We start from the raw sequence: 14,513 nt of genomic DNA on the forward strand, positions 1-14,513 counted from the left end.
ACCACCTTCAGCCCTTCTCCCCATTGGCGTACTCCCACCAGTTTGTGCAGTAACAACCAACTTCATTAGCTAAAGGACACGTCCATCACGACCTTGCCCCACCCACTCACTACGCTCATTGGTGAAGCGTGAGTTGCTTAATTTTTCGCAACGTTTCGTCGACATTGGAGTTTAAAAGTGTCTGTCATAATCAGGAAGGCGGTACAATGACGCAAAGACAAACAAATGTTAAGCATTTAATTGGCTGGTTCTAGAGCGCTGCGGTTTTATTGGCTTTCCCTTTTGTCAATCAAAAACGCGGCGTGGCCTAGCTCGCTTGACTTTTTACTCGGGAAGGTCGTTGTGCAGTTGAGTGACTGTCAATAAAAATATTCTTAAATTCACTTTTAGTAGGTTTTCTTTTTCAAATAAAGGAAGGCGGTGTTTACTGCAGAAAGCTGACATGAACCCTGAGGGCAAGGAGGGGTGGGAATGGATCGGCGGTGGAGGCGACATCGAGCTGAGGTGTCAGGTGGCTTTCGGCTTCATGCTCCTGGCCGCATTGTGTGCGGCACGGCCGGTGAAGTTCAAAGTTTAAAGACTGTCTTTCTATAACACCCTACGGTATAAATCTTAATTCGGTAGTTCAGTCCCTTCAGTAGAAACTTAAGCATCTTGCATGATTCATTTGCTCTAAAGTGTGAGTATTTATTGTTGCACAAGCACATGAGATTCTGCAGATGTTGAAAATCTTGACCAACATACTCAAAATGATGGAGAAACTCGGGCAACATCCATGCAGGAGATCCCGATGAGATCTCAGCCCGAAACGTCAACTCCGTAATATTGTTACCGAAGCATTTTATTTTCCTCTTTAACATTCAGAGTTAGTTGTTTCTCCACGTGCTACGCTTTTTGAAATGTAATCATGATTAGCTCTTTAACTCTTAAAAACAAACCGTGTTGGTTATTGAGTTTTAAAGTCTGAATGTGCCATTGTAATTAATGTCACCTTTGAGAGAAAGTGGCTGTTGGAACATATTGCAATGGATCTAATTTACATCCTAGATTGATGTTTTTATTGAGTAGCTTATTGTCATTCTCGAACTGTGACTAATTGCATCTAGTATCTATCAGTAATTCAGTTTTGGTGAAGGATGTCTGACCTTGCACATTAACTGTTTCTGTTTTCACAGGTGCCGCTTGACCCGCCAAATATTTCGAGAATCTGCAGTTTTTTTGTCTATTAGTGCTTAACTCGGTTCACACTTTGCAAGCCCTTTGTAGCAGTTGTTTATATGACAGTGTTTTAAAACAACTCTGAATGCTGAGCTTTCTTATTAATGTCTAGGGCTGGTTCATACTAGAACAAGAAGTTTTTTCTAAATGTTTATTTGTAAGCTTGAAAAGTGCAATTTCAGCTTTTTTTCTTTTCCCCAGTTCAGTTTATTAGATCTGTGATGTCAAAAACTGCCTTGTTGGTTGCTTTGTTATGGCTGCAATTGTTGTTTACCTCAACAATTTGTAGTCGGCTGCTTTATATGATTTTCCCAGTGGGGTTTGTGCTTTATGATTTGAAAAAAAAGTGTACACAAAATCTGGTTTGAGCAAGCTCTTTGCTTTGCTTATACATTTCTGGGCAATTGGGTCAGTGGGCTGGGGGTTGGGATAAAGGGCCCATTAATCCTAAATAAATCAAGTCAGTAAATTATAAAGGTTGGTGCTTTAATGATTTACCAGTGCAACACTAACTTCTGGTATTGGCTATAATTAATCTCTATCTGTATTGCAGGATCTGCATCCGGGAAAATTTCAGTAGTGGATATCACACCTTGCCCCTCACTGCCATGTGTACTCTGCAAAGGAAAATCCTATGCTGTGAACGTGACTTTTGCTAGCAGTAAGTCTTCATTTTAAAGTGCAAAATTGGCAAAGGAGAACCCTCAGTACAGATGAGAATCCTCTAGCTCAGAAGGAAATCAGTCTACTGAATGTTCCTGCAAAGCAATCTGATCTCTTCTGTTGTACCTTTTCAAATTCTATATCCTCAAATTCAGGCTTATGGAATAAGAGGTCACTGTTAGGAGGCAATGGTAAAACACTGGTCCAAACATTTGGTAGTGTAGGTGGTGTTGCCTCTCAGTGCAGTGACCTGGGCTCAGACATAACTTTTGTCTCACGTTCTCACTGTGATGTGAGTTTTCCTTCTGGATATTGTTACTCCCCGTGTCCCAAAAGTATGCTGGTGGTTCTTAATTTGCTAATGTAAATTACTGCTAGGGTCGGTGGTAGGAGAATTGGAGGTTGGGGAACTAATAGGCACATGAGAGAGAATAGATCACAGGGAGGTAATCTGAGGAATGGGATTGCTGTGAGAACTAGCATGGACATGAAGTGAATGGCCTTCAGTGCCTAAGAAGATATGAAATGGTGTTCTTTGTAACTAGAGGGAGATTGTGGTGTCTCCCAGGGTCAATGTAAAGACAAGTGTGCTGCTGTCGCCTTTTCTATTTTGCTTATTCATAACTGGCACAAGTGTGAATAATGTGTAAATGACAACAATTGTAAAACACTAAGGAAATAATTTTGTAGAATAGTCAGACAGGTGGCAAATATGGGAAAAGTGAAATTTTTCATTTGGGGAGCCAGGTGGAAATACCACATTAGCCACTACCTTAAATTAACAGTTTCAACATTTTCCATATATTGTCATCAATCCATTAGGCTACTAATGATTCCAGGAGGTGAAGGATTTTTGCTTGCAAGAGAAGCTGAGGTATTCCCCTTCAAAGAAATTAAGTGAGACAAGAGGATTTTTGAAATATTGTGCCTGATCCCATGAGAAAATTGTTCCTATTGATAGTTCACACATGAAATGAAGTGGGATTTTAAAAAGTGGAAAATATGTGGGGATGGAAAAAATTCTTACCGGCAAGGATTCTCAAAATTCATTCAGGAATTTTAAAATGGAATTGAGAAAATAGTTACAAGGAAGAGCTGGGGTGTCAGGCAGCACCTAGGGATAGAAGTGGTTGTCCAGTATTTCAGATAGAGACCCTTCATCTGGATTGAAAGTTGGAGGAGAGATAGCCATAGCTTAAGAGCGTTTGGGGGTGGTGGAGAGGGTAGAAAGTGAACTCTAGAGCTTTGGACTTTGGAACTAAAGACAAGCTTGACCAGTATTTTCAGCTTGGATAATTAATAAAACAAAATTCGCTTGTTGTTCATGGCTGTGCATCTTGGCAGGCTGAGATTTTGAGGCAATCAGAGAGATGTAGGTTTGAGGAATAGGATAGCTCTGAAAATTAAGATTAGAATTTTGAAATTGAGGTACTGCTGAACTGGGAGCCAGGGCAGTGTATTTTACTATCAAGTTCAAGTTTAATTGTCATTGAACCATACATAAATACATATGAATACAGCCAAATGAAACAGTATTACTCTGGAGCCAAGGTGCAAAACACAGTATCAATTGACATACGCAGCACAAGGCACACGTAGCAGATATGATAGCAAGCACATATGAGATATCAGTAAAATATAGTCACAAAAAAAATTCCCTGAGCACATGAATGTTGGAGCAGTCTGCAGTTGAACACAATACAGCTTGACTTTTACATGAGGAAATCTGCAGATGCTGAAAGTTCAAGCAACACAAACAAAATGCTGGTGGAACGCAGCAGGCCAGGCAGCATCTATTGGAAGAAGCGATGTCGACGTTTCAGGCTGAGACCCTTTGTCAGGACTAACTGAAAGGAAAGATAGTAAGAGATTTGAAAGTGGGAGGGGGAGGGTGAAACCCGAAATGATAGAAGTCGGGGGGGGGGGGGGGGGAGGAGCTGGAAAGTTGATTGGCAAAAGGGATACACAGCTGGAGAAGGGAAAGGATCATGGGACAGGGGGCCTAGGGAGAAAGAAAGGGGAACACCAGAAGGAGATGGAGAACAGGCAAGGAGTGATTGTGAGAGGGGCAGAGAAAGAAAAAAGAGAGAGGAAAAAAAGGGGAGGGGATAATAAAAAATAAATAAGGGATGGGGTAAGAAAGGGAGGAGGGGCATTAACAGAAGTTAGAGAAATCAATGTTCATGCCATCAGGTTGGAGGCTACCCAGACGGAATATAAGGTGTTGTTCTTCCAACCTGAGTGTGGCTTCATCTTGACAGTAGAGGAGGCCATGGATAGACATATCGGAATGGGAATGGGATGTGGAATTAAAATATGTGGCCACTAGGAGATCCTGCTTCCTCTGGCCCTCCTGGCACTTATCCTTGTAAACGGAACAAGTCTACACTTGCCCTTACACTTCCTCCCTCACCACCATTAAGGGCCCCAGACAGTCCTTCCAGGTGAGGCGCCACTTCACCTGTGAGTCGGCTGGTGTGGTATACTGTGTCCGGTGCTCCCGGTGTGGCCTTTTATATATTGGTGAGACCCGACGCAGACTGGAAGACCGTTTTGCTGAACACCTACGCTCTGTCTGTATGGTCATTCAACCATACACATGTATACCAGTAAATAAAACAACATTCCTCTGGACCAAGTTGCACAACACAGTACGTACAACTTGTACACACAAAACATAGTAATATCACAAATAAATGAACAAATAATAAGGTGCATTTATGACACAACACATTATGAACAAAAGAGCTTTCAATCAACTTTATAGTGAATAGAATGAGGGCGAAGGTCAAGAGTGTTCTGTAATAGTTGGGTGTCCAGATAAAAGCATGGATGGCAGTTTCAAGGGAGATTTGCAGAGTGGAGAAGGGATATGCAGGTGGAAGCAAGTCTTTCTGGAGCAGATTAGTAAATTGACCTGGAGGAAAGTTTTTGGGAAAAGCAAAATTGTTGTTAAGGGAAACTTGGAAAACCTACTATTATGGATTAATTATTATAAATTAAATAAACTAGATTTGATGATACAGTAATAAAGGCCTTTGACTTTTAAAAGGCTCAATCAATAAATCTGGATTCCATGTACAGCTCATTATTAGAACTACCAATGCCAAACTTGCATATTCACCAACATATTTTCACTTTTCATTACAAGTTTTCTCATGTATTTAAAATTCTGGATGAAACTGAAGTGCCTTTTAGCTTACTGAGTGCCAGAACAAAACTTAAGCTTTTTAAAATGTAACAGTAATGAATTGCTTAGAAATGTAAAGTGTAGGTGTAGCAACTCCTATTGTGAAACATGCCCTTTGTCCCAGTTAGCTGAAATTACTCCCTGTACTGCCCTTTCTCTGAAACTTGGCCTTCAATCAATGAAGGCTAACGGTTGTAATTTCTTCGCAGAAACATCGAGTCAAAAGACTGTGGCTGCTGTTTATGGCGTTGAGTGGCATTCCAGTCCTATTTAATATTCCTAATGCTGATGGTTGTCAATCTGGGATTCGGTGTCCCATTCGGAATAATCAGAACTACCACTACTTCAACTACTTACCAATAAAAAAGGAATACCCATCAGCAAGTGTCATAAAACATGAATGAATTCTAATGTCTTCAACTTGATCATTGTTTGTTATATACTTTAACAAATGGCGTTTTCATACAAGGCCCTTTAGAATGCAGGCTGATGCAGAGCTGTGGTCCATCCAGTGAGGATATTGTGTAATAAACTTAGAACATTGAATTTTAAGATGTGTGTACACTTCTGTGTGCCTTAGTATTTAAAATTTAAGTAAACTGTTTGATTCCAAAATCTGTCTAATAATGTGGTTTAAAATAACCCTTCAACAATTCCAGTCCTTTGGTATTAGTAACGCTGTCCTCCTGATTAATGATAGAGCTTCAATATCCTTGAATTAATTTCTTAATAGCAGAATACTAGAGAAGCTTTTAGTTTGCATTTCCTCGATGTGAAAAACCATGTTGTTGTTGGCATTGTACAATTGCCATAAGCAATAAAACAAGGCTGTAGTGAGCAATTAACATTTTTAAACTAGTTGCTCTATCAGGTATTTAACATCTTAAGTTGAATAGTCTTCATGGAATATGTTTAGTGAGGAAAGGTTACATCATTTATCTCTTAAAGCAAGGTATCCATATGGTTGTATATCTTGTGATACTGCTTTTGCTGTCTAAAAGCTTTAGGCATCTAAGCTATCACTATGAATAATTTGGAATAGTTGAAGTGGAAAGCATTTAAACTTGTACTTTGTATTTAAATTTCTTGTATGTAGCAAGTTCACTTTCTGGATGGGTGCAGAATGCCTAAATGCCATGTTGTGGTAAATCATGGATGGGTGCCTTTTGCTTTAGTACTTTTTGGTGGATCTTGCTCTGGCATACGGTCAGCTATCAGCAAGACTTGCACGTTTGACCATTCAGAAAATACAGGTCTAAGTTCACAAGGGTTAACCAACACACTTCCTGCTCTGATAGCTCGTATGTCAAACAGACATGTGAAGTCATGCACTTTCATCATCCCAGCAGGGACAATTCTGTTTCTGAAGCTGCTATTAAGCTAAGTTCTGTAGCTTGCAGGTTTGCGCACTGTATCCATTCTTGCATAATATTGGGCAGCAGAAAAGTAGAAAAAGTGAATCTAAATCTGCTTTTAGAAATGTCAGCCTTTGACAGCAAAACTGAATGTGCGATAACTTGTTTCAGCATCTATATATGCTCATCTTCTGCGGTAAGTTGTGGGGAATATACTAAAAGAATGAAAAAATACATTTGCTCCACTATGTCCAGTTGCTCAGCAGACACCATTTAATGTGGTTAAGTGATTCATTAGATTTCCTGGGATGGGAGATTTCAGCTATAAATTTAGATGGGAGAATTGGGGCTGTTCTGGAGTCAGGGGGATTAAGAAATGTTTTGATGGGGTAAATGGCAGGAAATCATTAATGAACTACTTGAGGATCGGGGAACAAATTTAAAATTTTAGCCAAAAGATAAAAGGGAAATGAGGGGGATTTTTCTTTGTTTTTTTGATGACGCTGGTCATATTCTGCATGGAGGTCGGTCACCAGTGGAGTACCTCGGGAATCTGTTCTGGGACCCTTCATGATTTTTATAAATGACCTGGATAAGGAAGTGGAGGGATGGGTTTGTAAGTTTGCTGATGACACAAAGGTTTGAAGTGTTGTGGATGGTGTGGAGGGCTATCAGAGGTTATAGCGGGACATTGATAGGATGCAAAACTGGGCTGAGAAGTGGCAGATGGAGTTCAACACAGATATGTGTGAGGTGGTTCATTTTGGTAGGTCAAATATGGCAGAATATAGTATTAGTGGTAAGACTCTTGGCAGTGTGGAGGATCAGCGGGATTTTGGGGTCCAAGTCCATAAGACGCTCAAAGCAGCTGCGCAGGTTGACTCTGTGGTTAAGAAGGCATACGGTGAATTGGCATTCATCAATCACGGGATTGAGTTTTGGAGCTGAGAGGTAATATTGTAGCTATATAGAACCCTGGTCAGACCCCACCTGGAGCACTGTGCTCAGTTCTGGTCGCCTCACTACAGGAAGGATGTAGAAACCATAGAAAGGGTACCGAGGAAATTTACAAGGATGTTGCCTGGATTGGGGAGCATGCCTTATGAGAATAGATTGAGTGAACTCGGCCTTTTCTCCTTGAAGCGATGGAGGATGAGGGCTGACCTGATAGAGGTGTATAAGATGATGAGAGGCATTGATCATGTGGAAAGTCAGAGGCTTTTTCCCAGGGCTGAAATGGTTGCCACAAGAGGACACGGGTTTAAGGTGCTGGGGAGTAGGTACAGAGGAGATGTCAGGGGTAAGTTTTTTACTCAGTGGTGAGTGCGTGGAATGGGCTGCCAGCAACGGTGGTGGAGGTGGATATGATAGTGTTTTTTAGGAGACTTTTGGGTAGGTACATGGAGCTTAGAAAAATAGAGGGCTCTGGGTAAGCATAGTAATTTCTTGGGATATGTTCAGCATAACTTTGTAGGCTGAAGGGTCTGTACTGTGCTGTAGGTTTTCTGTTTTTATGACATCTGAGACTGCCCACTGACCTCAGCCATCTGTAAGCATTCTCATTCTCTCATTTTCTCTGTAATCTACTGTATTTCACATGCCTATCAATTTGCCCATTGTGTGTGATCCACCTACACTAGGGATTATTAATAGTAGCGAGTTAATCTATCGTACACCTTTTGAGATGTTGGAGGAATCGAAGCACCTTGAAAGTGAGTGAAAATCTGCTCACAGACAGCACTGAAGGTTGGTTTGGACTACCTGCTGTACCACTGCTCGTTAGGATAATGGAAACATGGCCAATCATTACATAAAAGTGAATTGTTTAGACATTCTAGAGAATTTAAGAGCTGTGATGAACATGCAGGAAAATGGGTTTGCTCAATGAGAAGCCAGTTTGGTCTGTTCCAGGTCAGAACAATTCTATGATTATGACATGTTTTTTCTTTTCCCAGATTAAATTGGTGGTTGAATGGGAGCTGAAGGATGAGCTTGACAGAGGCCTCTTCTGCTGGAGGATCCCTGTAGAGATTTCCAAATAAATCAGTTTCTGTATTCCTTACTGCTCCAACAGTATCCATGTCCGTTTGTCCATGTAACCACAAAGTTTCTATCACCTATGTATTTAAGGACTGAGGCAAATTTAAGTAAATGTTTTTTTGCATTCATTTGTAAGTTTTGAACATGCATTTCTAAACAATGATTTGTCCCATTGTTGCCTTTAGTAAACAATTGAATGGATCAATAAATGAGAATTGCAGTTGAATGTGAATTTTTTACATCTAAGGTTCTTAATGGGAGATCTATCAGGAAAAATGAGTGGCTTTCTCTTTGGGTCTTGGCATTGAGCCAATGGGGCAGCCTTACAAGATGGGTAAGTGTGCAGTTTGAGGTGGTATATTAATCTTGCTGTACTCTGCAGAATGGTCATTGTTGGGGTTAGGACATAAAGTGAATATTGACTTCAGTGACCAACCTTCAGATCTGAATATGCATTGAAGATTAAATCTAAAGTGCAACTCTGAACAATTGGTTCCTAAGAACTGTAAACCAAGCTAATTGGAAGACATCACAGTTAATTGGAAAACCAGACAGCACTGACTTAAATGTGTTGTTTGTGTGTTTGTAGTATGGATACAAAAGAGGGAAGTGAGAAAGTGGTGTAGAGTTAAAATAAAGCATTGTAAATATAAATTGCCCTGAGTTTTTCTTTGTCCTTAAGCGCATAAAATGTTGTATATTGTGGACCAAGCATATCTTTTTCCACCAAAAGGGTCTCCATCTGATGCTGCTGTATCTCACTTTGTCAAGTAAAGAGGCTGCTTCTTAACTACCAGTACTCCCCCACTGTGACTTATTTCCTGCAACAACAGTCGTGATCAGAGGTACCCTGCAGCCTGTGGCATGTTGCATCTTTTTTTAACCTAAGGAAGCTTTGACCACATCCTGGAGTCTTTTCCTCTCTCTGTGAGGCAATCTTTCCTTTCTAAATCTTTTTATTATTATTAGTAATATGGACAGAATACAAATGATATATTGATAAAGAAATTACCAACATACAAATTCCATTACATATAAAAAAACATACATAATAGTTACAATATAAATGAGTTTACCAAGATATAAGCCATAAAATATATGTATGAACATGGTAAATCTAAATATTTCATAATATATGATATAAAGAAAACAGAAAAAAGAAAGAAAGAAATATATATAATGCAAAACTAGCTAATCTACTAATCTAATAACTAATATAGAAGAAAAAAGAAACAAAAAAAAGAGAGAAAAAAAAAGGGGGCTGTTTATAATATCTCACAAAAATAAGTATTCATCAATGCCGTCACTTCCGGTCCTCTCAACATACATAAGCTAAAAGCTGGGAAATCAAATGAACTTGGCACAGGGTCATATTACATCATATGAAAATGTTGAATAAATGGTCTCCATAACTTTTCAAATTTAATAGGTCTCAAAAGTACCACTTCTAATTTTTTCAATACAATTGTATTTTTTCAATACATTCATACAATTTAAGGTCGTACATAGGGCCCATATGTCCAAGGATAAATTAGCTCATTTTTACTCTCATATTAGTCCTATTTGTGATAGATGTCATTCTGAAATTGCATCTTTAACTCATATGTTTTGGTCTTGTTCATTTTTGGAGAAATATTGGAAAGATATTTTTGATGTTATTTCTGCGGTTTTGAATATTGATTTACAACCTCATCCTATTACCGCAATTTTTGGTTTACCAATGTTAGACTCACTGCATTTATCTTCTTCTGCCCGTCGAATGATTGCATTTCTAACTCTGATGGCTAGAAGATCTATATTGTTGAATTGGAAGGAAATTAATCCTCCCACTGTATTTAATTGGTTCTCTCAAACTATGTTATGTTTAAATTTAGAAAAAATTAGAAGTGGCAATCTTTCCGTAGGCTTGGAAGAATGTTTCTTTTGAGAGGCAAACAATGAAGCTTGCCTAACAGAGCTAGCTCAGTGTAACCTGGTTTCTGGGATAATACTGGTTCACTAGTGTTTCCAATGGATTTGTAGGATACCACTAGGAGATCAGTATCTTGTCAGTGCTTTGAGGCACCAATTGTCAGTAGTCCAAATCCAGGAAATGTAATGGAGGGCAGGAATCACTGCCATTTGATAGGACACAAGTCCTGGGCAATCTTGGTCTTTTATCTTCAGTGGACAATGGGCATTGCACATGTACTAAAAATGATTGAATTTCAGCAATGCCTAAACATAAGAGATTCTACAGATACTGGAAATCCAGAGCAACACACAAGATGCTGGAGGAACTCAACATGTCAGTCAGCACCTATGGAGAGGAATAAATCATCAACGTTTCAGGCCAAGATCCTTCATCAGTCATGATAAAGGGTCTCTGCTTGAAACATCAAGTGTTCATTTCTCTATAGGTGCATCCTGACTTGCTAAGTTTCTCAGAATTTCAGCATAGTCTGCTTTTGAGAGTTGGCTCCTGAGAAATGGGAGTGGTTCACTCTTCTGGGGTCTGTCCATGAAACATGGTCAGAGGTTTTGTACAGTAGTAGCAGTTGGTGGAGGACCTTGTTTACTGTATGTTGTAGAGGAGGTGACAAATCTTAAAAGTTTTCCTTCCATTAGCCCTGTAAATTTGTTTGTTAATCAGGAAATTTGTTGGAGGAGGTGAGGTGAGGTGAAGCATTTCCACACTTGTTAATCTTTCTCACTGATGTAGCTTTGTAACAGCAGGCTGCAGTGCATTTGTCTCTGATGTGGACTTGTTTAATGGTAGCATGAATTGGCATGACCTTATGGCCAGAAGGAAATGAACTTGTACAGGTTGATGAATTATGGAAAGTTCACTACTTCCTCCTGTTTGATGTAGTCAAGATTTAATGAGGTTGTTAAATGCTACCAAAGTTATAACAGTCCTGCTCCCTGTATTTCTCCTAGAGTTGTCACAGAGGCAAAATGATCTTCATAGTGTCTCTTGATGGACAAAATCCACCCTATGAACTTGTTTAAGTTGGCACTAATGAAGTTGGGTGACAGCTTACTGGTAGCTCAAAAGCCAAGAACATGACTGAAAACATCATTAATAATACCTTCTAAATTCCAATGAGTACAGGTCCAGAGCCATCAAATGCTCCTCATACCCTTTCGTTCCCAGAATGATTCTTGTGAACATCCTCTCAACCCTCTCCAATGTCAGCACAAACTTTTTTATTTGGATAAGGGGCCAAAAACTGCCCATAGTACTAGTGCCTTAAGCACTAACAGCTTTGCTTTTATATTAAGTTGAATGAAACATCACATTTTCCTTCCTTACCATCATCTCAACCTGTTAGTTAATCTTCGGGGAATCATGCATGAGGATTTTTTTCCCAGATCTGTTTAAAGAGTAAGAGGCAAAAGTAGACATTAGACAGATGGAAAATGATGCTAATTGGTCATGGATAACAACAAAGTGGCAGTAATACTGACTAAGTCTTTTCCGTCAGTCTCAACTGAAGGCACCAGCAGCATGCCAGAAATACAAGAGAGTGGACAGAAGTGAATGTAGTTGCTATTACAGGAGAAGGTGCTTGGGAAGCTGAAAGGTCTTGGGTTTCTGAAAGAAGCAGCTGAAAAGATTGTTGGAGGCATTAGTAATGATCTTTCAAGAATTACTAGATTCTGGAATGGTTCCAGAGGACTGGAAAATTGCAAATGTCACCCCACTCTTTAAGAATGGAGAGAGGCAGAAGAAAGTAAATTATAGTTCAGTTAGTCAGACCTCAGTGGCTGGGAAGATTTTACAGACCATTATTAAGGGTGAAGTTTCAGGGTACTTTGGAGCACATGAGAAATTAGGCTGAAGTCAGCATGGTTTCCTTGAGAAGTCAAATATGACAAATCTGTTGGAATTCTTTGAGGAAATAACAGGTGGAAGTAACAATGGATATTGTTTGTTTTTTCAGAAGGCCTTTGACAAGCTGCTGCACAAGGCTGCTAAGTAAGATACTGTAAGAGCCTACAATATTACTTGAAAGATACTAGCATTGACTGACTGGCAGAGAGCAGAGGGTGGGAATAAAGTGAGTCTTATCTAGTTGCCTTCCAGTGACTAGTGGTTTTCTACAGGGGTTGGTGTTGGGCCCACTATTCTTTTATATTATATATTAATGATCTAGATGATAGAATTAATGACTTTGTAGATGATGTGAAAATGGTTATGGGGCAGACAGTGTTGAGGAAAGCAGTCTGCAGGACTGACAGATTAGGAGGATGGGCAAAGAGCCAGTAGATGGAATACAGTGCAGGAAAGTGGTTTATCGTGTTCAGTACTTTGGTAGAAGGCATAAAAGTGTAAACTTTTAAATGTGAGTGAATTGAGAAATCAGAGATGCAAAGGAGCTTTGGAGTCCTAGTGCAAGGTTCCCTAATGTTTAACTTGCAGGTTGTGTTAGTAGTAAGGAAAGCAAGTGAGAGGACTAGAATATAGAAGCGAGGATGTAATGCTGAGATTTTATAAGGTCATATTTGGAATATCGTGAGCTCTTTTTGGGACCCTATCTCTAAGAAAGGATCTGCTGGTATTGGAGAGTATCCAGAGGATGATCCTAGGAATGAAAGGGTTAATATATGAGAAGCGTTTGGCTCTGTGCCTATACTCACTGAAGATTGGAAGAATGTGAGGATCTCATTGAAACCTACTTAATATTAAAATGCCTAGGTAGAGTGGAAGTGGAGAGTAGATTGGAACTTCCAATAGTTGGCAAGTTTAGGACCAGAGGGCATAGCGTCATTTTATGAAGATTTCCCTTTAGAACGGAGATGAGGTATTTCTTTAGCAAGTGGGTGGTGAATCTGAAATTTGTTGCCACAGATGGTTGTGGAGGCCATTATTGACTAAGTGGAGGTTGATGGGTTCTTGATTATTAAGTGTGTCAAAGGTTATAGGGAGAAAGCAGGAAAATGGGTTGGGAGAAATAAATCAGTCCTGAGGGAACAGTGGAGCAGTCTCAAATGTCTGAATGTCCTAATTCTACTCCTATTTGTGGCCTAAGGGCATAATTTCACAAAGATATTTCATTTTAATTAATGTGATATTTCCATTACTATGTAAAATTAAGAATATGCTATCATGTTTGCTTACAATAGTCAACAAGCCACACAAACATTTGTGAGGTTATTACATTGGACCAGTCTCCAAGCCCAGTGATAAGGAAGATGGGGTAGGGGAAAAATCGGTGACAGAGGGCATTTAAACTGTTTAAACAGTTTAACATTTAAACTGGGGATAAGGGAGATAAAATTATAGAAATGCTCAGTGGATGGAGAAATATCAGTAGGTAGGGAAACAGTTACGATGTTTCACAACAACACACAAAAAATGCTGGCGGAACTCAGCAATTATAGTAGTGAGTAAACAGTTGTTTCGAGCCAAGATGCTTCTTCAGAACTGAAGGGGAAGGGAAGGACAAGCTAGAGTTGGGAGGTGAAGTCAGACGAGAGGAAATGAAGTAGAAGCAGGGAGGTGATGGGTGGAAAAGGCAGAGGGCTGGAGTAGAAGGAATCTGATAGGGGAGGAGAGTGCAACATGGCAGAAAGGGACGGACGAGGTGGTAGGTGAGGAGAGCTACAGGCCAAAGTGGCGAAATAAAGGAGAGGAGAGCTACAGGCCAAAGTGGCGAAATAAAGGAGAGGAGAGCGTTACCGAAAGGAGAAATGTTTTCCACGCCATCAGGTTGCAAAATATCCAGAAGAGCAGCTCCTCCTCCCTGAGAATGGCAAAAGAGGAACTGGAAGCGAAGGCGAAGCCCGCGTCAGGATTGGGTGAGGCGGAAAGGAGTCCGTGTCGGGATTGGCTGACGCGGAAAGAGCGCGTCGGGATTGGGTGAGGCGGAGAAAGCTCTGGACAGGATTGGGTGAGGCGGAGAGCAGTCCGTGTCGGGATTGGCTGACGCGGAAAGAGCGCGTCGGGATTGGGTGAGGCGGAAAAAGCTCGGGACAGGATTGGGTGAGGCGGAAAAGAGTCCGTGTCGGGATTGGGTGAGGCGGAGAGCAGTCCGTGTCGGGATTGGGTGAGCCGGAGAGCA

At 40.3% G+C, this 14,513-nt stretch overlaps 1 long non-coding RNA gene and 1 pseudogene across 1 annotated transcript; one reads left to right on the forward strand and one right to left on the reverse strand.

Annotated features, from left to right (window-relative positions):
* The first annotated feature begins 418 nt into the window (after window positions 1-418).
* On the forward strand, window positions 419-9,120 carry LOC132389570 (NPC intracellular cholesterol transporter 2-like; annotated as a pseudogene).
* Window positions 1,888-14,509, reverse strand: LOC132389578 (uncharacterized). The gene is made up of 3 exons (XR_009510598.1): window positions 14,132-14,509; window positions 11,762-11,822; window positions 1,888-4,798 (listed from the first exon to the last, which is right to left on the reverse strand). It is a non-coding gene; the product is annotated as an uncharacterized LOC132389578 (long non-coding RNA).
* Between the last annotated feature and the right edge of the window lie 4 nt (window positions 14,510-14,513).

Source organism: Hypanus sabinus, chromosome 2 (assembly GCF_030144855.1).
Source record: "Hypanus sabinus isolate sHypSab1 chromosome 2, sHypSab1.hap1, whole genome shotgun sequence".
Taxonomy (NCBI): Eukaryota; Metazoa; Chordata; class Chondrichthyes; order Myliobatiformes; family Dasyatidae; genus Hypanus; species Hypanus sabinus.